This window comes from Lynx canadensis, chromosome A1 (assembly GCF_007474595.2).
Source record: "Lynx canadensis isolate LIC74 chromosome A1, mLynCan4.pri.v2, whole genome shotgun sequence".
NCBI classification, from domain to species: Eukaryota; Metazoa; Chordata; class Mammalia; order Carnivora; family Felidae; genus Lynx; species Lynx canadensis.
Genome location: NC_044303.2, coordinates 18,645,483 through 18,666,791, shown reverse-complemented (window position 1 = coordinate 18,666,791; position 21,309 = coordinate 18,645,483). Strand labels below are relative to the sequence as shown.

General features: G+C 42.9%; 1 protein-coding gene, 1 non-coding gene and 1 pseudogene across 2 annotated transcripts in view; 2 read left to right on the top strand and 1 right to left on the bottom strand.

The window, feature by feature from the left end:
- Nucleotides 1-21,309, top strand: part of FOXO1 (forkhead box O1) — a 97,730-nt gene that overhangs the window by 59,877 nt on the left and 16,544 nt on the right. The gene's annotated exons all lie outside the window — the stretch shown is intronic.
- TRNAR-UCG lies at nucleotides 445-529 on the top strand. The gene has a single exon. It is a non-coding gene; the product is annotated as a tRNA-Arg (tRNA).
- Nucleotides 4,601-4,696, bottom strand: LOC115526615 (annotated as a pseudogene).

Genomic DNA, 21,309 nt, shown 5'->3' with positions numbered 1-21,309 from the left:
TTTCCTGAATACCATAATGCTTAGATGATTACAAAGAAATCAAGAATTATCAGCAATGTTTAAAAAGTGGGTGTGACTTCTATGTGTTGCTGGCTTGGAATGTAAGCTGGCTGAGAACAGAGCCTACCCAGTGATGTGTGTATTTAGTACAGTGCAAACTGGGATTGGTTGGGTCAGTTGGAGAAGGTGGCCCTGATGGTAACAGTGATAACCCTACCCTTGAATCTCACTGGGCCAGCCACTGAGCTGCTCCATGCTCAAAGTACGTGACCTTACTGGAACCTTGGGTAACTATTGTCCTCATTTTATGGTGGAGGAAACAGAAAGCTTAAGTAATTTGCCTAAGGTCGTATAAGGAGTAACTGGCAGAGATTTGAGTCGAGATCTCCAAAGAAGGCCACATTGCTTCATAAGGCTAGTTTTTAAAATTTTTTTCCTCGGGGCGCCTGGGTGGCTCAGTCGGTTGAGCGTCTGACTTCGGTTCAGGTCATGATCTCATGGTTCGTGGGTTCGAGCCCCGCGTCGGGCTTTGTGCTGACAGCTTTGAGCCTGGAGCCTGCTTCTGATTCTGTGTCTCCCTCTCTCTCTGCCCCTCCCCTGCTCACGCTCTGTCTCTCTGTGTCTCTTGAAAAGAAATAAATGTAAAATTTTATTCCTCATACGAGGAATAGCCCACAAAGACTTTAAGATAGTCTTCCAAAGGCTTACATTTTCACTGAGGCTCACCAGACTATGGAAAGAAATTACCACTAATGGATTAGAGCAACCCTGGATTAGAGCAACCCTGCTCCTTGTCTTGGCCTGGGCTTTCTGATGAGGTGTCAGAACAAAAGCCTCAGAAGTCCTGGAAAACAGTATAGTGACCATTTGAGAGCAAATGGGGGTTAATTTCCTTTCCATGTAAGGAAAGATGAGCTTTCATGCAAATGAACACTTGGTCCATTTGGCCACTCGAGAGGACTTAAATCAGGTTCCATAACTATCAACTTTACTGTCCCTTTGTTGCAGGACAAAACACACAGACTATGTTATTCCCCCCTGAGCCCAGAGCAAATTATGTTGTGTTAAATAATCACAATGCTTTTATACTTAATTGGACTTAAACTCCCTCCCCCCCGCCCACCTCCAAACTATGTAGACATTTCATGGAGTCTGTCAATCACCAGAAGGAAAAAGACTCAACGTGTCACTGTTGTGTGGCTAGCAGACCAGGTTGTGAAATAAACATACCTTGAAATGTGACTTTCATACCTCATGTTTTTTATGGCCTTGCTCCTTAAAGTATGGTCCATGGATTGGGCTAAAGGCATCAGCCTCACCAGGGAGCCTGTTAGAATCTCAGTCTTGATGCCAGGTATACTGAATCAGAACCTGCATTTGGACAAGATTCCAGGTGATTCCTGTGCATGTTCAAGTATCAAGTATTTATGGTACTCGACCCCCTCCAAGTTAATGATTAGGCTTCTTTCTTCTCTACAAAGTCCATTTCAGGGATCAAATCTATTTTGGACCTGGGCCCTAAAGAACAGCTGTCTCAGGTTTAGCTGTTTAGCATCAAGGGGCATTTTGCCATTTGTAGCCAAGTCTGACTTATTAAACCTCTTCATCTGTCTCAATTTTTCTCTGTACTGTGTATACCATTTGTGATGCAAAGCTAGTGTGGTGTTCCTTTATTTGGGGAGAGGAGTTAATCTTGGCCTTTTGACTGTAGAAATCTCAACCAGATTACAAACATGATGATCTCCTGTAGATCCCATTGAAGATAGAAGCCCATTAAGCAGTTGTATTATCCAGATTTCTTCCTCCAGTTGCACAGCTACTTCTTCCTCCAGCTTGTGCTCTTTCTTAGAGGGGAGGGTGAGGCATATAAAAAGTTGCTATGTGAACACGTATACAGAGGTGCTCTACCTCTTTGGTTATTGTCTATGCCTCCTGCCCTCTCAGCAGGCAACCGGGGCCTGATTCTTGTCACTTACTGGCTTTGTTATCACGGCCTCCGTTTTCTTCACCCCAAAATGAAGGTGTTGGATTCGTACACTCTGGAGAAACTCACCAACCCATTTTTACCCTCTGCAGCCAGCTCTTCATGACCCGTGGTCATTTCTGCCCGTGTTTCTGACACCTCTCCTTTCTACCCTTTTCTTCCTTCTCCACCCTTGCTGCCCTGGCCTTCCCTTGGGCTCCTCCTGCCCTCACTCACCTCCTTAAACTCCAGAATAGCATAGAAGTGATCAGTGTGTGGTTTTTGTGCACTGTCAAGGAGGGAGATTCCATGTTCAAGGACTCAGAGTTGAACTTGGGAATTTATGTGAATTTATAGTATCTCCACTTGATTATACAGTTCTCTTGGGAGTGCTTCAAGCAGAAGTAGCCCTTCATGAGTTTTGTTTTGTTTTGTTTTGTTTTGTTTTGTTTTGTTTTGTTTTAGGGAGGAGGGCTCTCCTGTTTTTAGGGAGGAGGGCCCACTAAGTCCTTTTCAAATTCAGAGAAAGTAGGGTATCTTGGATCATTTTAGTATTGACTGTGGATTTTTGTCAGGCCAGCCTGTCTAAGGGGACCTCATTAGGCAGCGCTCTGTAATGATGACAGCAGCTTAAAACGTCCAACTAAATGTAAATGATCTCAGAGCCAGTAGTTGAGTTTCACTTGAAAGCCAATGAAACATGTAATTAAGGAGCAAAGGAGGATGTCAGAAGGATCCAAAGTCCTGAATTTTTGTTATATTGCGGTGGATTTTACTGGAGGATCCTTTATAAACAATAAAAAAACTTGGTTTTCCCCTTTTCTTTACCTGTGGGATAAATAGAACCAGCTCATAGGTTGGAATGTCCGGTAGATTGTATTACGTACTACCAGGGTTCAAATTTGAACTTGGAATATTTTTAAGCAAACTATACAATGGTAAACACTTTTCTCTACTTCATGTATAATTATCTTGCTAAGCTTTTTTAAGCCCTACGTAAGGAGAAAACAGAAACATCTTGGAATGATTGTAAACTGGTGCCTATGACCCTGGAAGTGAACTGTTTTCTAATTACTGTATTACATGTATCACTTAAGGTTCTATACTCCTCCTCCTTGGAATCTTAGATTTTAAATAGTACTATTTAAAATGCTGCCTTCTGTTCTTGAGGCATAGTTGATACTTTAGCAGCGTTCAGTTTTATATACATAATCATTGTATAGGCTGTGAAATTATTACTTATTAGATTAGTAATATCACAAGCTATGTACCTTTTAATTGTGTTTAATAATGTGAGACCCAGAAATGCCCCCTCTGTTCTCCTTTAATATTTCGTGGCAGGACAGTAGGGATGCACCATCATTGTTAAGCAGTAGGTAATAAAAGGGACTGGAAAACGGGGATTGGGGTTATTGAAAGTGTAAAACAAGAGAGAATAGTTTGTAGATTCTTTCTGGTGATTAAAAGTTTGGTTTTCCTGGCTGTGCTAAGTACTGCAGAAAGATGAACCAGGGTGAGAGTGTCAGTCCTTCAGTAGCTCACATCCAAGGCAGGGCTCACCTGATGTTAGAGTTCTAGTCGCTGAATTGGAGCTCTTCAGAAAATGTTCCTGAGGCATGTAGAAATCAGGGCATCCTTCTGTCAGCCTTTCTTCTGCCTTGCTTTCAGTGCCATTCAAAAAGAGAGCGTTCTTTGTTCTGGATCTTTGAAATATGGATTGATCTGTTGCTTTTCAAAATTTAAGGTAACTGCCTCCAAGGTACTGTAGGCCTGATTCACAAAGCAGATTGCAGGCAGGAAGGAACGTTGTCTGTATCCTGAGTTTTGATAAGTGTTTTTTTTTGTTGTTGTTGTTGTTGTTTTTTTAAATGGAGGACCAGGTACACAGGTTCTCAAATTAATTTGTCTGGAGTTGAGTCCTCTGAGAGCTGTTGGAGGAGGAGGTGAGAATAGCATGAGGTTTAAATGAGACAGACATTGCACGTTATGGTGCCTCCAGCTTTGAAGAGTAAGACATACATAGTGTTGTTGGATGAAGATGTCCATTTGTGAACATTCAGCAAGCCTAATGATTTATTTCATTTAATATACTTGGAAAGCTTTAACTTCTTTGTTGACCTGTAGCCACCAACAATTTGGAATCGTCTTCGCTATAGAGTTACATGTTTTCCCTGGGAAATAATACATAGCCAGCAGCTAGTGGGGACGGTATGGGAAATAAGAGAGAGATTGATTAACTCCACTCCACCCTCATATGCACAGCTTCATGGCTATGTGTGTGCACATGTGCGTGTGTATGTTAGCCCTGTTTTGTTTTTTTTTTTTTAACTATATGACCATTTATGTGCAGCCCTGTTTTTTGTTTATAACTGTATCACCATTTATGTGCAGTTCCAGAATAGTGGAAATAAGTTATGGCGAATAAAAATCATAGTAGAGGCTGCCATTGTTGGGGGAAGGAGGGGTTGGCAGAATGCTAGATCAATCGGAAAAGAACACAGGGAAATTTCAGAGGTGATGGAAATGTCCTCTTCTGGATAGGACTGGTGGTTCCATGAGTGTATGCAACAGCCAGACTCAACTGTCCCTCAAGATCTGTGCATTTAATTTACTATAAATTGTACCCCCCCCCCCCCCCAAAACATGAAATGCTTCATAAATTTGTCATCTTTGCACAGGGATCATGTTAATCTCTGTATCATTCCAATATTAGTACATGAATGAAGCACATTACAGCTTCTCTTGTTAGTTACAATTTTAAAGTTCTTTTTTCCCCATAGAAGACTTATAAGACTTGGTTAAACAATACAGTGATTGGAAAGATGATGTGGTCACACTTTGAAATATCTAATGTTTTGACTTCAGGTAAAACATGCATTGGAACCTCTTAGCACGTAGTATTTCACAAAAGTCACTGGACAAAAAAAGCCTTCATTATTAGAGGCTTGCTTCCTCCCTCCCTCCCTCCCTCCCTTCAAGAGAGAGAGAGAGAATGAGAATCCCAAGCAGGCTCCACACTGTCAGCACAGAGCCTGACGCAGGGTTCGATCCCATGAACCCATGAGATCACTACCTGAGCTGAAATCAGGAGTTGGATGCTTAGCTGATTGAGCCACCCAGGTGCCCCCATTAGATGATTTCACACTGAGATGTTCCAGGGCAAGATTCAGTGTTTTTGTAGAAAAGTCCTTTCTTTTGGAACTCTCAAAGAGATAAAAAGTAACAAATCCAGGATGAAAAGTTACTTTAATTCTAGTATCATATATGAATTCCCACAACAGTGGCCATCTCAGGAATATGCAAAGACTTTTCTTACCATATCTCCTTCTTACTCATTGAGTCACTGTATACTAAATATCAAGTCCATGCCTGGCATAGTCCCAGGGGCTAGAGGCCCAGCAGTAAACACCACTCACAGAATTCATACCCATGTAGAGTTTACAGTCCCAGTAGGAGAGAAGGATAAAAAGTGCTTTGGAAAAGCAAGGAAAGTGGGGGGACCCTGGATTTGAGTGTGGCCTTATTGGGGTACATTTATGCAGACACCTAATATGATGAGGTCTTCTTTTGGATCTTTTGAATTTTGCACCACATACATATAGTTCCTCATCACAAATAAATATTAAGAAAGAATATACAGTATCAACTCTTGACCACGTTATGTCCTTCTGTTAGGATACTGGGCCCTAATGAAGTCTTTGATCCCAAAGATAAGAAAAGTAGCTGCTACTGAGTTGGATAGTTTTATACATAAATTGCTTAAATTTTTATATTGAAGGCTTTAATGAAATGGAATATTTTTGCTATCAATTGCTGGATAATGTATTCTGAAACTTAGCAGTTTATTTTTTTATTTTTAAAGTTTACTTATTTATTTTGAGAGAGAGTGAGCACGAGAGAGAGCAGGAGTGGGGGAACGGTAGAGAGAGGGAGAGAGAATCACAGACGGGCTCCTGACCTGAGCCGAAACCAAGAGTTGGACACTCAACTCACGGAGCCACCCAGGTGCCCCTGAAGCTTAGCAGTGTAAAATAACACACAGTCATTATCTCACAGTTTCTGTGGGTCAGGAATCTGGGGCCCAGCTTACCTGGGTGCCTGCAGGGAAGGAGACGTCGCAGGGCCTGAGTATCAGGAGGAGATCCTTGGGGCTTCTTAGAGGCGGGCCGCTGTGTGGTGTCTCTCAGTAGCTGCATTTCATCCTGCCCTTTAAGTAGGAAAAAGAAACTATTTCCCGACTTTTTCATCCCGTTTTTCAGTCAAATATAGCACACATCACAGGGAAGTGACGGTTGGCAAAAATAACAAAACAGTAGTGAAATTACAGAGTGAATGGCCTTTAATGGTTTTACGTTTTCTGTGATCATAGGCCCCATTGGCTGTTTCTTGTGTCAGCCTCCACTCTGCTGTCTGTCCTTCCCAGAACCTGGTTGGCCTGCTGGGTCAGGACAGCACTAGGATTCCTGTTCGGGGCCATTCCACCTCGGGCTGCCCCGCACGCTACCCTGCTGGTCGCCGCCTCCACCCCTGGCGGTCTCTGCGGCTTCGGTTCCTCACAGTTGCTCAGTTTGGCTGAGGGTGATTGCCAGTAATGGTTTCTTCCTTTTGTGAGGCTTGCTTTCTCCATGAGCCGCTGCCTGTCTGGACCGTGCCTGGACCCAGTTGCAGCGCTGCGTGTCTGGAAGGTGGGGGCCGTGAGGAAACTCTCCTACAACACTGCCATCCTTCAGCAGCAAGCTGCCGGCTTGCCCTCTTCCGAAGCGAGTGTTCCGTCTCGGGTTTCTCAGGGCTCCCCCTTCCCCCTTACTGGTTGGCAGAAGGGCCAGGGCCTCTTTGTTTCTCACTTGATTTGCAGAGCAGAAGTAATAGACTTTGGTAAACTTCTTGAGTGGTCCTCCCTTTCTGCTGGGACTGCTAGTCTTCGTGGCCTGACTCATCCTGTGTCTTCATCAGTCACGCTCCATACCCCCAGAGGTCTTGCTGAGCCTTTGCGTTGTAGTTTCTGCAATACCTACCACCTTAGAAACCAGAAAGGAATAAAAGGAAGAAAACCGTGGACATTAGGTAGAAGAGGATTTTGCTGGCCAGTACATGAAGCGGAATGTTAAGTGAAAATTATCGTGTGTCGGGTGAAATGTTTAGTTAAATTAAGCCCCCCTCCTTCCCCAAACAATTTGATTTTCTTGCAAAAAGCTGCACAGGAGGTATTTAGTACAGTTCTTGGTATGTTATTTAAACTGGAACGGAATTTCAGCCTATCACCACTTCCTCATCATGCTTCCCAGCTAGTCTGAGCCCTCACAGCAAGTTCTAGACTTTCAGAATGCCGGGTAACCTGTGCTGCGGAGATCAGAAGGTAAGCTTTATCTGTTGCATTTTCTGGGTTTGTGCTGTGTCTGGTTCATCTTTAGCTTTCGCTCATTCTGCGTTTGAGTTGACATATTTCAGTTCTTGCTGGGCTGCCGCTGTTAGTTGGTATCTGTCCTGCAGAGCGTGGTTAGGTCCCTAACGGTATTCCCTCAGACTGGGTGGGATTACTAACGTGGGGTCCTGTTATTTGGGGCTCACAGACCCTTATAGGATTCGAAGGGTCTTTGGAGGCCAGCCGTTTACTCCAGGGAAACTCTTGGGTGAGTAGCAGGTTAAGGCTGTGCCTGAGGTCACCAGGCTGGTTAGTGACACCAGATAGAGCAGGGTTTCTTGGCTCCCAGCTCAGTATCCTCTCCCACACACAATGCTTCTTTCCAGCTGCGTCACCTTGCAGGCAAGCTGAAGGCAGTCTCCTGTCTTCATTCTACACCCTTGACAGATGAACGCTTCTCTAAAACTTGAGTCAGTTTAGCTCTGGAAGGAGTGGCCTTTGGATAATGGTCATTTTGGAAAGAAAGCTATTTTAGGGACAGTAGCTGCCAGGAGTCCTTATGTAAGAAAGGACCCAAGAGTCTCAGCAAGGAGAGGATTTCCCTGTTGGTGCCATTTAAGTCATGGTATAAATTTCTCTCATGGTGTTTTGTTTGCATCATTTGGCTTAGATGTTGTTAGATGTTACTAGCTTCATCCAATTCCTTGTTTTGTGAAAATAGGTTTTTTGTTGATCTAAGTGGGCTTCTCTTTGTCAGTGTGCCGGAATAGTCGTTCTTGGCCCGAAACGATGGCTTTTGAATCTCTCTGCTGTGTTTTCAGGCATGCCGTAGGGGTTGTAAGATAATACTGTCGTTACCAGGAGGAGTTGGGTAAGGGCCATGAACACTGGGGAGAGAGCGGAGAGAGCCTGCCATAGGACTGAATCGCAGGCTTCTGCTAAAGCTTCTTGACTGCAGATTGTGGCAAAGGAGTAGGACTTGCGGCTCTTTAGATTCCTTGTATCTCCGTCTTCACATTGTTGTTTCCAAGCACCCCTCAACCATCTGCTGCTTCGGGCCTGGTCCAGTCGTGCTCTGGTGACCAGCCCCAGAAGCCTGACAGCTCTTCCTGTCTCGACTCCTGCCAGTTCCGACCAGCCGAGCTCCCAGCACACGGGAACAATGGGGCTCCTTGAAGACTCGCCTACTGTTGACACACAGAAGCACATTTCCTCTTTCTGAACTTCCAGACAGAGTTACCGTGGTGGCTTTGAAATTTGCTCTGAGACGAATACACTCAAAGGATTCCGTTAATCTATTCTGATTTACTTAGGAGGCGGCCGCGCTCATTATTTGACTTATGTTAGTGGTTAATTAACCAAACTAGAACATGTTTCCTTTTTACAAATTGAATGCTGAGAGAGTAACAAAGACCAAATATTTTACAACACACAGATCCTTGAGTTTGACTCTGAAATAGTATATTTTATTTTGCAGCAACTTCCGGTTTTAGTGACAATTAAATGCTGTTTCTATTATTAGCAAGTTTTGAATTTTAAGTAAGTTGAAATGGAAATGAAAGTTGTTTCTAAAAATAATGCTAACTGTGTTTATGTGAGTTTTTCTGTTGTCTTTGTTTTGGTTTTAAATTGTGTCATTCGTGGGGAGGGCCTTGATTGGGGAGAAAAATGTGAATTTCATGCCAGTCTCTTTTTGTTTAGAATTGATGAGAATCGGATCGAACTGTTTATGAGAGTGGATGGGAATAGATGAGATTTCTTTTAGTGTTGAACACTCTTGCTCTCATTGCTTGTTGATCTTCCTTGACTGTCCTCTGGGCAGTGTGCATCAGTGGACTTCTGAGTCACCGTCATCTATTTGACGGTGAGGGGTCTGCCCTTTATTTTACCAAGGAAACCTCCATACATAGCTGCTTACTCTGAATTTGCTAAAGACGATTTGGTTGGAGACTGCTCTGATCAGGCTGGTACCTTCTACCAGTGTGAGCTGAGGAGATTAGATGGACAAAGGGGAAATAATCATACTATTCCTCAGTCCTTTTTCAGTGGGGGTCTTCTTAGAGTGACTTCTTGGCTTGGAGCAAATCTGTTCCCCACTCCTTCAAACAGAAGGAGGAAGATGTATTTCAAAGCTTATTATTATAATTTTTTTGGTCTGGACTTTGGGATTCTGTGAGCATTTGTTTGGCAAATTGTGGAGGGTTTAATACCCTTATTTTCACCAGCTAACTCAGTGGAAGATGAAAAGGTTGGCAGATAATTCAGTTTCACTCGTGACATCACTTGGCTTATTCAGATTCTGGTGAATCAGGGTGTTGTAATGAAAGTGGAGCTCTGTTCTCCAGCATACCTGACCTTGCTGAGAAGTATACTTCAGGGAATTCTAGCCAGGGCCTGTCTTAGGAACACAGTAAACCATTGGAGAGGAAAGGTTCGAGGTTCGCCTACCTTAATCCTCTCTCAGTTTCTTTAGGGTTAAATTAACATTCATTCATTCATTCATTTTTTTTTTTTTAAGAGAGAGAGAGAGAGAGAGAGAGAGAGAGAGAGAGAGAGAGAATGAGTAGGGGAGGGGCAGAGAGGGAGAGAGGAAGAGAGAGAATCCCAAGCAGGTTCCACACTCTATCTCATGATTGGGAGATCATGACCTGAGACCAAACCAAGAGGTGGACACATAACTGACCGAACCACCCAGGTGCTCCTAAATTAACATTTATTTAAATGTGGGATTGGGTTTGCCTGAACCCCTAACCTTCTGTTAGTTGAATTTACTCTGTGAAATTTTAGGCTTTCTGTATACCATAGGAGATGTGAGGCTATGGAGCATAATAAACACAGTATTCTGTACTCTGCATTATGTAATTTGAAGGTAATTTGGAAAGCCCTGTTGTTGAGATTGCTTGTTTGTTTATTTATTTATTATTTATTTATTTGCATGGGGCCTGAACTCATGACCCGAGCTGAGGTCAAGAGTCAGACATTTAACCGACTAAGCCACCCAGGCACCTCCCGGGAAGCACTGTTCTATCCTGAAAAAGTTTGTGCATTCGTTCTCTTTTGTGTGGAAGACCCCATGGTCTGCACAGAGGCAGAGAGACTCGTTTCCATTTTTACCAAACCCCTAGCCATTTTCAAAGGTAGGGATGTATGCCTAAGACAACACTTTAAATTGGATGAGTTTCATAATTAATGCCTCCTTAAGTGAAGGCTTCTGTTTAATTTGCCTTTCTAGACCATTTGGTAGAAATTGCAAAGGAACAGGGTAAGAACAGCACATCTCAGTTGGCAGTCAGTAAGAGCAGACTATGGAAGTGCCAACTCCTTTGTTTGAAGGTGGCTATTTTCTTCAAGCACTTGAAGGAGATTCGAATTGTCGTTTAGTGAGCTGTGCTGTAGGTGTTGACTGACAGCCTTCGGGAACATCCCTAGTAATTATTATGGTTGGTACCAGTTCCTCCCTCCATTTTTGAGTTTTTCTTTGAACAAAAATGACTTTTTGTTTGACCAAAGTACCCAACCATGGAAAGAAGATGGAACTTGGATAAATCTTTATTTTTATTCTTTGTATTTGAAGGGGAAGATTAAAACTATTCATGTAAATAACTGGCTTATCTGGATTTTGCCATCATTTTTGGGTCCTGCCTCTGCGGATCATTGACCATCCAGCACTGTTGATGCCTGAGGAACTTCTCCCGCTGGTCTGCTCATTTTCTTCTTTGTTTTGAGCCTTTTCCCAGGCAGAGGAGGTCAGGCAGGTACACGTGCCTTTGGGAAGGAGGTGGTGGGAAAATATGGAATAATGAGCCCTTCTGACTTTGGATTCAGCAGTTTAGCATTGGTGCAGTAGGTGGAGTTATTCTTGGAGCCCCAGTTTGAAGATTGCTGTGCAGAAACCCATCTGCGCCACTGGTTGCCAACATTTCTGGTACAAATATTGTCATTTGCTCTTGAGGCAATCTGCTATTTCAGTCCTAGATGCAGTTTTGTAATATGCTGGGCAAAATAGTAGAGAAAAAATATCTTAAGTGGTGGTATAATCTTCAGTTTAAAAACACTTTAGCAATGTTTCCAGTAGAGGATTGTTCAACGCGTCTCCTTTCCTCCTTTCCTTGGCTGTAAACATAATCCAAATTTCATTTTTTTCTCACTTGTCTGAGCCATGGTTTCCTTGAGCTGCACCCACCCAAAGGAAAGATGGAAGGATAGATAGAAGGCTTAAAGAATTGTACTTTAAAGTCAGACTGTGAAGGTTTAACATGTCATGTTCATTCTGTTGATAAGGTAAGTTGTGCTCAGAAGTTGCTTGGTTAAAAATTCTCCAACATGTTACTGTGCAGCCCTTTGTACATCCTTCCTTGTTCCAGGCTGTAAGAATCACTTCTGCCAAGTGGGCCACTGAGAAGGCGGCCCCTCTGTTGCATGTGCAGAGTGGGAGCTCCCTGAAGGTTATGGGACGTTTCCAGAAACCCTGGGGTAGCTGTACTACCATTTGATTGGGCTTTGTCAGCAAGCCTTTCCTAGAGCGGGAAAGCGTGTCCTCTAGGAAGTAGTACATTTTTTTCTGTTACTGTGGCTTTCTCCACATTTTTCCCCCAGTCTGAGCAACAGTAAGAAATCCATTTTACAGTATGACTCGATGTACCTGTGCACACACATGCCAGGGTTTTACAAGGTAGTACTGTCCTTGCCCTTTTGCGTGAGATTTGTTCTATTTTATTAATATTTGAAAATGCTGGCCTCAGTGCTGCAAATTGATGTCACTGCTTTATGGATTATGTTCCAGAGTTTTTAGCTTGAGGGCTTTCCCATTTCCCACATTTATTCTTTTAAGGCCTTCATGTCATGGCAGCGGCAGTGGCGTTAGGGGAGAAGAAGTGGATGCATCCATTTGGAAGACTGGCCCACAAGCGTGAAGCAAGGAGGAGGGGATTCACGATTCACGTGGATGCACATTGAAGGATTTGGGCTGAATTAAGAAAGTCGTGCCTCTTTGGATTGGTCTCAGACATGGAACTAGTTAAAATCATGTACTAAATGAAATGCTCCCAGAAGGCGTCTGATGCGATTTGAGCTGTGGCGTGACAAACTAGCCAGGATAGTTTTGTACTTACCTGGACATCCTTGTCATTTAGATTTTACCTTCAACCCTTGAAAAACTGGTGGCTAGTTGGATCCACTTTGCTGGGTGGGGTTTCACACTCCTGTTTTTCTGTATTAACTTCGGGTTCACCTGACCTGTGCTCAACTGTCTGCAGAATCTTGGATCCCATGAAAATACATTCCCCTGTTCATTTCCTTAGAGCAAATGTGCAGTCCACCTTCACCCCGGAATCGGATGTGTGGTCATCAATGTAAAGGAATTTTAGGTGCTGTCAGTGTTTGATAAGAAATCATTACCCTTTCTCTGCATAGCAGGAGCTGTTGAAGCAGAGGTGATCAGTCTACAGTAGTGTTTCTCCCGCTGAAACCCTGACTGGCCTATTGGTATCTGGAGCAATGATCTTGTAAAGAGTCCATTGTGAAGTTGGCTGTGTGTATGTCCAAGGGAAATATTAAAGGGGAAAGCGGGGGAGGAAAATTCCAGGAAGTTGAAAGGTGAGGTTGACACGTCCTCATTCACCAACGATGCTTCTGTTTTTCTTTCTGAAAAACAATAATGATTTAAATATTGATCTCAGAATGAACTGGCTTTTATCCATAGCCATATAATTATATTTTTAAACATGCTTTCTTAATCATGTGTTAAATAACATCATACTAATAAATAGCCTTCTATTATTTGGTGTTAATGACCCAAAGTACCATTAACAAAGCATTTCTCAAACTTGCCTATCATGTGAAATACTTGTTAAGAATATTCTGGGATTTCATCCTTTTCCTGTTGAATCAGAATCTCTATGAAATGACACAGTAGGTTATTTTCTTAGAATATCAAAATTGAAAGGAATGTCAGTCATCAGGCTAGTTCAATTGTTCCCAAACCTGGTGACCCTCAATATCGTGAGTGTTTTAATACAGATCCCTGGCCCCACTCCATTCATACTTGAATCCCAGCCTCCGAGCTAAGAGCTTTATTAGTGTTTCTGTTTTCAGCAAGCTTTCTGGAAGAGTCTGATCATCAGTTTGGAGTGATAGCCACTCATCTGTTCAGATGCCTTCAGGAAAGGAAAATTGACTTGATGTGCTTGGTTATTGGGCTAGATCATAGCAGAACAAAGAGTCCTCTTCTGCTTATCTATTGATTCGATCAAATAATGTTTACATCTCAGGTATTGACCAGTAGGTGAGTGTGGGCAGTTTCGAGATGAGTGAGCAGGGTCCCTGCCCTTGAGAGTGGATTCAGCCTTTCTCAAGGGATGAATTTGGGGGTGGCATGAGAATCATCTGGGGAGCCTTTTCAAGCCCCAGCAAATCAGATGGGCATGTGCCTGTGTGGTGGGGCCAGAGGAGTACAGGGCCCGACTCTACTTCTTCCCCTGCTGGCTACTGGCCATCCTCCATTTGTCTTTCTCTTACAACTTCTCAAATATTTTAAACATCTAGGAAAGCATGGAGGCTAACATAGCATCCACATGACACCGCCAGGTTTTAACAGATGTCACTTATCTTGCTCTAAGCCTTCTTGTGTTGGACGGTTTCTTCAAGAAGTCTGCCTCCTGGCTGGGCTGATATACGTGGGTCCATTAAACCTCTGTAGGAACCCGCCAACCTTAAATATAATCAGTGTTGTCAGTTAACATTGCAGAATGTCATAGGTATCATTCTGCAAATTGATTTTTTTTTAAGTCAGCATTATGTTTTTGTGAGATTTATCCATTGTTGTTACATGACCCGACATGACCGCATACTTAACAGTAAAATCAGGAAATTGAAGCCAGACAGCTTGAAAACCTTCTTAATGGAAAAAATTCAAGATGATGTGGGTGGGAGAGAATTTCTGTTGAGTTTTTAGTATAGAACATTGTTATTTATGGGAAAATAGTTGATTTGAATTACGCACTATTTTGAATAGCTCAGTATCAGCTCAGTGAGAATGAATTGCATGTTGTATGAAAAGTTAATTGTTTTTATTTACTGTGGGTGTATAGTTATTGCAGTTTGGTCCAAACAGGTGAAAGTTAAGATTTGTGGCCTAAAACAGGAAGCAGATGGGGGCTAATTAAAGTTCTGTTGTTGGTAAAAGGATGACTGATCAAGGAGCAGCTGGCTTCCCGATTTAAACGCAATTTGTACTGTTGTTTGAGGGCAGCCCTCTGCAAGTTTTCATGAGTATCTTTCTAAAGTGAAGGAATGTGTTACAGCAACAAGTGGGAAGGCTGTTGCACTCTATTTTTGTTCACCTTTTTGCCTGCAAGCGGTACCTCTTCAGAGTTTGTCAAAGACCACAAAACCCAGCCACAGTTTTCAGTGGTGCTCCATCCACTCTGGACACCTATTCTACCTTGGGAAAGCCTGAATCCTCTTCAGTATCCTCCAGGAAAGTGCCCTAGTGTTTGATTTAATGTTGCATTTTGTATTTCTCCCCAAACCCTCTCCTGATGGATTTAAAAATGTTGGTGCCCAGGCTATAAGCCAGGAAGGCCCATGTCTATCTAATGGAAGCGCTAAGAGGTGCGGTGGAGACTGTCTTGGACCCAAGTGTCTTTGAGCTTCTGGCTGACCTTACTTTGCTTGATTGTGCCCTGGATGACTTTCACCTTGAAATGACAGCATCTTCTGTTGCTACTGCTAATAAAGGTTGGATAAACATTGAGACCAAGTGCCCTGGATGTGTTTTGCCTGAAGAACAAATCAGCACTGGGTTCTTTCTGAATTTGTGCAGGGAGGTGACATGAGGTCAGATGAGGTTAGCCTTGCCTGTAGTCAGAGGCTAGACATTTGCTTGACATTTTGTAAGTGCTTTGCGTGGTTATCTCATTTTAATCCTCATAAAAACCTGGTGTAGTGGCTATCATTCCCACTTTGCAGATGCGGCAGTTGAAGCTTGGAGAGGTTAAGTGACTCAGCCAAGGTCACATGTTTGCTAAATCTCAGGAGTGGGTTAAGATCCAGGTTTGTCTGATAACAAGCCCTGTTCCTCAACCACTGTACCCTACTAGTTTTGTGTAATACTATTGTTTTTTTTCCACTTCTGCTTTAGGAAAGAGCTATTGTTTCCTGGAAAATCAAAAATCTTAGGATATGGTTTATGAACTTCATCTTCTTTGATTATGTAAATATTTATGTGTGTATGTGTATGTATCACATGATACAGGTCCTGGCACTTGATAGGAAATCATTTTACTTTGTTTTTGTTTTTAGAATGAAAGCCTGAAAGAACAGGCATGGGTTTTTTGTTTGTCCTCTGCCCCCACCAAAGGAAGTAGCTTTCTTCAGATAATAAAAGCTATACTATACGTGCTCTTTTTTTTTTTTTTACATGCTCTTTCTTTTAAAAACAACAGCAAAAAAGACAACATGCAGAGGTAAACTAGAAAGTAAAAACCCTCATTACCTTCACCATCCAGAGACAGCATCATCATATTCATGAAAATGTCTGTAAAAGAAATAACTGACCATATAGATCTCATGTCACTGGTAATAAAGAGCACCATTTATATTAGCTACAAACCCCCCCCCCCCCCCCCCCCCCCCCCACCTCCACCCAAAAAAAAGTGTGCTCTAGAGGTTGCAGAGATGTCATAATTGACATTCATTGTCAAATGTTGTATGTAGACTTTCCAATCCTAGTCGCTATTTTTGCCCAGGCTGGTCCTACACCAGTTCTGCTACTGATTATGCTAACGGGGAGAGACTGCGTGCGGGTACTGTTTTCATGAGCCTAGAAACTGACCCTCTGCTCACATCACAGTTCTCACAGTATGAGGAATGGCGTCACAGTCAAAGCTTGACCCAGGAGAAGTCTCAGGAGTCTTTGTTATTTTTCTATTTCACTTGTCTTCTAAGCAAATCAGCCTACTACACTCCTCTTGTTTCCTCTTCCCCTTCTCTTCCACTTCCTGTACCTTGTGTGCCTCTTCCTTTTCACAAAACATTTAGGAAGGTGGGAGGGATTTGGAGATGAAATTAAGGGTGGGTCCATTCTTCTCCCCTCGTAGCCAGCTCTGCCTTGTGCATTTTGTTGACTGTTACTCTGTCATGTTTGGGGGAGGGGCCTATGCCAGACCTCCTTCCTACAGAGTGATTTGGCCTGTTGGACAGTCTGTGTCTCCTTCGTTCTTCAAAGGGTAAGAAGTATGTTTCCCAGAGCACCTGGGCTTTCCAAGGTAACTGGGACAGGTGGTTGTTTGGTTGGGAGCTCGGGCAGCTCTGACCCTTCTACCTGGGGCACAATCCTAAAACCTCACAAATGCGTAGAACTTTTTGAATGCTTTTGGAAGCAGTTGTATCCATTACTACTACCCTGGGAGGCAGGTAGGACAGGCATTATTTTTTCCACTTTGTAGACAAGAAAGCTAAGATACACAGGACATTAAATTTGTCCAAAGTTACATGTACGAAGACAGAGCCAGATTTAGGTCTTCCACTTGACCACCATCTTGCCATTAGGGCAGCATTTTCCAAAGTGTGTGCCACTGAAATTTGGCTTCACAGCAGAGTCTGTCAAGAAGTATCAGGGAAATTGTGTGTGTGTGTGTGTGTGTGTGTGTGTGTGTGTGTGTAGAGGAGTACACGTGATCACACCTACAAAACAAAAAAGTCTAATGGAGAGTATTTTGTTTTTGTTGCTTTGTGTATGAACATGCACGTAGGATTTACTTTGGAGGTGTTCCAGGAGACCTCAGTGGTTGCAGGGAAATCTAATCTTTGGGGACCTGGAGGGAAAGTCCAGGGGATGCTGTTACATGGGCATGGTTGGGGGTAATGCTTTGGGAATAAAGACTACCCTGCGGGTGGAGTGGGAGGCTGGCCATGGGGAATCCTTGTCATCATGTCATTGTCAGTTCAGTAGGAGCTTTATGGAGTAGGGCTTAAACCAGAGCACAGGACAGTTCTTCAGCAGCAGGACTAGCATTCTAGGACCAGTTGTCAGCGTTGTCAGGTAAAGATCCGTAACTGTAACCTGAATGACAGCTGCGCCGTTTTTGGCAAAGATAGACCGAAGAAATTTGGACCCAGAACAGCATGCTGCTGCATCTTGGCACACGTTGGACAAGGCACACTTCCTGTGTGAAGCCATCTGCCTCAACATGCCTACCCCCAGCATTTCTTTAATATTTAATATTCAACTTTGCACTTGTTGTTACTCTTACTAGATTGGCTAATGATGGGGGGGGCGTGACGATAAAGGTGCAAATGGCAGATTCTGCATCCATCTCATTACTGAGCTCTCCTCCTTCCTTTTAGCAGAAGCAGAACTTGACAAAACTCTTGTATTTTGAAGTAAATTGTTCAGGCAGAAATGATGGGTTATTTTCCACTGAAATCTCAAACCAAGGAAACAAGTCTAGCTTCTTAGAACTGATCTTGGACATCACACTTGATGTCTTTTCTTTTCTTTTCTTTTCTTTTCTTTTCTTTTCTTTTCTTTTCTTTTCTTTTCTTTTCTTTTCTTTTCTTTTCTTTTCTTTTCTTTTCTCCCTCCCCTCCCCTTCCCTTTTCTCCTTCCCTCCTTCCCTCCTTCCCTCCTTCCCTCCTTCCCTCCTTCCCTCCTTCCCAAGAACAGAGGATCTATCTGCTTTCATCCTAAGCTGTTCCAGGAATTGAGTATAGATCGAAAGTTTACAATACAGTATTTTTAACAATCAAGGTAGAAACTCTGAATTACTGGGAAGTGTTTGGTTTGGTATTGTTGTGGTGGGGAGAATGACCTCAGTAGGAGGAATGGCTGGGAGAAAGTGCTGTGAAATGGATGGGGAAGCCAACAACCTAAAGAGAACCTAATTCTCGCAGCAAGGGTTTCTCAGCTGTCCTCCAGAAAAGTGATCAGAGAAAGCATGAGACTGTGTGACTTAAGCTTTTCAAAATGTTTGAACTCCCTGCTATTGTTTCTTTGTTTGCTAGTGACTTTGTGAGTTTTAAACTTGGCTGTAAGTTGCACGGCACTAACTTATTTTGGGCAAGAAAGGAAAGGAGACGGGACGCAGATGGAGGCCAGGGTATCTATGCCACAGAAGAACGTCAGTGGGATTGGCCATAGGTGGTGGGGTTTATGCCCACAGTTGTGTGCTTTTACGGTCAAATCCTGATGGGATAATCAACCATTAAAAATTAAGTTCCCAAGGTTTAGACCTCTGTGTGTGTGTTGGGGGGGGGTGCCTTTCACGAGAATGGGGGAGGTGTGGTGGGGTGGGAGGGAGTGTTGTGTGTGTGATAAGCCCAGAGCCAGATGCCATCTCAGGCCACCCTCACATCACTGCAGTCCAGCTGTGGTGGGCCATTCTTGGCCCTGGATTCCATGTGCCCCCACCAGGGCACTGACTTAACTAGTGAATAATGTGTTGTAGCTGTATTCATGCTTATGTCAAATGGTCTATGGTTACATTGTAGGGCATTATTTCCTTTAATTTCCCTTTAGCTGTTCAAAACAACCTGAAAGATGTTATGGTCAAGCCCAGACAATGACCTCAAGAAACAAAAATAAACCTTTCAAAAAGCGAGAACTGAATTTGTATGCTGAATGTCGTGAACGAGGGATAAAAGTATGAAAACACACTAGGCTTCACGAAGGGAGAATTTAAAAATTCGTTTTCAAAACAAATGGTCCCTGCCCCAGGATCCTGCCCTCCTGTGACTACGAGAAAATCTGAGATTATGCCATGAGTTCCAAAACAACCAAGTAGCATTCAAGTCATGAGACAGAAGCTAAACAGCTGCTTCGGTGATCATGTTCAGAGACATCAATCCGGTCCTGAAGATGACACTTGTGAGGCTGTTCCCGCACACCAGGCTCCGCACAAGCTGCAGCAGAGCCTTGTTAGAGGGCGGAACCGCGGGCACCTCTCAGGGTGGGGAAGAACCGTGCCAAACAGCACCTCCCGGAGATGCTTTTGTTCATCAACAAAAATTTATGTGCACGGTAAAATACACCCACACCCACTTAAATTTTGGGGTAGGTGAAAAAATGTCTGCTTTTCAAGCAGGACACAGACTCTCCTTCTCTTCCACCATCTTGTGGGAAGATGGGTTGGCACTTTCCTCCAGGTTCCACATCGTCCTTTTTTCTGATCTTCTTTGCTCTCCTGTACGTTGCATGTAGGATGCAATGCAGGCTCCTCGGTGACTAAAAGGTGACTCAGCACCTTCTATTCCAGCCCCCATTCACCCTGTGGTCCTTTTGGAACAGTCACGTGTGTGTATGTATGTAGGTATGTATGTATGCGTAAATAAATCAATAAATAACCCAGCCTAGAAAACTGAAAAAAGAAAATGTTTTGTTCTACAATTGTATGCTACTCTAGCTTAATTTATAGCTACTTTAAGGACTAAAATGGTTATCCAATATATTGGTGTCCGTCTTCATGAATTGTTTAATAGAAATATATTGTGGCTTTAGAAATGGTTGAAATGCAAAACTTAACCTTCTGGGGGTAGGATTGCACTAAAGAATGATTGTTTTAAACTTTGTTCAACCAGTAACAATTCTAAGCTATTACAGTCTTAACTAGGTTGTCAGAAACTGACTACATTACTTTTCTCAGTAATAAAAAACAAATTAATACCAAAGAGACTGCCATTGGAAATGGCCTTGGAGAAATGCTGAAGTGGTCTGTTAGGCTGACGTCCCTGCATGTAGTTAAGTATCTGTGATAGCAGGGATAATTTCTACAGAAACTGATTACCTTTGTTGTAGAATATCAAGAATTTACAGAAAAATTCTCTAATATGCTTCAGACTGGTAGCATCTTTTACAGTTTGGGTACTCTGTGTGGTTTCCAAACATGTTCCCGTTTGGTCTGCATTGTGCCCCTTTGCGTTGTGTGGTGGTGAGGCACCAGGACATCATCTGACTTGTCTGATTGACCTGTGGGAGTAAGTGACCTAAATTGAACCTGAATACAGGACCTGCCCTCTGGGAAGATCCTTAATTCTGAACTCTATTGGCAAATGCATACTTTTTTTTTTTTTTTAAAGTTTATTTTATTTTTGAGACAGAGAGAGACAGAGCATGAACAGGGGAGGAGCAGAGAGAGAGGGAGACACAGAATCGGAAGCAGGCTCCAGGCTCTGGGCCATCAGCCCAGAGCCCGACGTGGGGCTCGAACTCACGGACCGCGAGATCGTGACCTGAGCTGAAGTCGGAGGCTTAACCGACTGAGCCACCCAGGCGCCCCGGCAAATGCATACTTTTTAAAGAAGGTGGAGAAAAGGGCATCCCTGAATATACTAAATACATATATCATGGTGGAATTCCTAGCTGTGGTTCAAAGTATCCTTGAATGCAGTAGCTTGGAAGAGATACAAAACATTTGTACTGTGTGCAAGATTTCAGTCACAATAGTTGTTATTCACAGTCCCCTTTTGGAGGAAATTCAAAGTGTGATAACACTGAGAACAATGAACACTGAAGTTCCAAAGAGGAGGTTAAGGTACCACCAACTTTGGGCTCAGATGAGAAGTTCTCAGGTTTGAATCATCCCAAGAAATGCTTCATTTATTCATTTTTTTCTTCACTGGTCTCCCTCTAAGTATTTAAGATAGAGCTAACTGTACAGAATTCTCCCTTTGCTTTCTCAGCCCCAAACAAGAAATGAATATTATGTGTAATAAGTGCATTTTCAAAGATAATGCCTTCGTAGAAATGATATTTATAACTACTAAAAGTAGCGGTGAGGTTTTTGTCTTTGGGGATTTATAAACACAGTCTTGTACTTTTCATTCTTGGCTGCAGTGTTGTTCATGTTTCCAAAGAGGACATGAGTTCAAGCTGCAGCATTAGAGTAAAAAGTTCAATGCAAGGAGAACTTTCCAGATGGTAAGGTTTGCTAATTGCTCAAGTGAGGATCCCCAGGTGGTTGGGGCACCCTTTTTTTTTTTTTTGTCT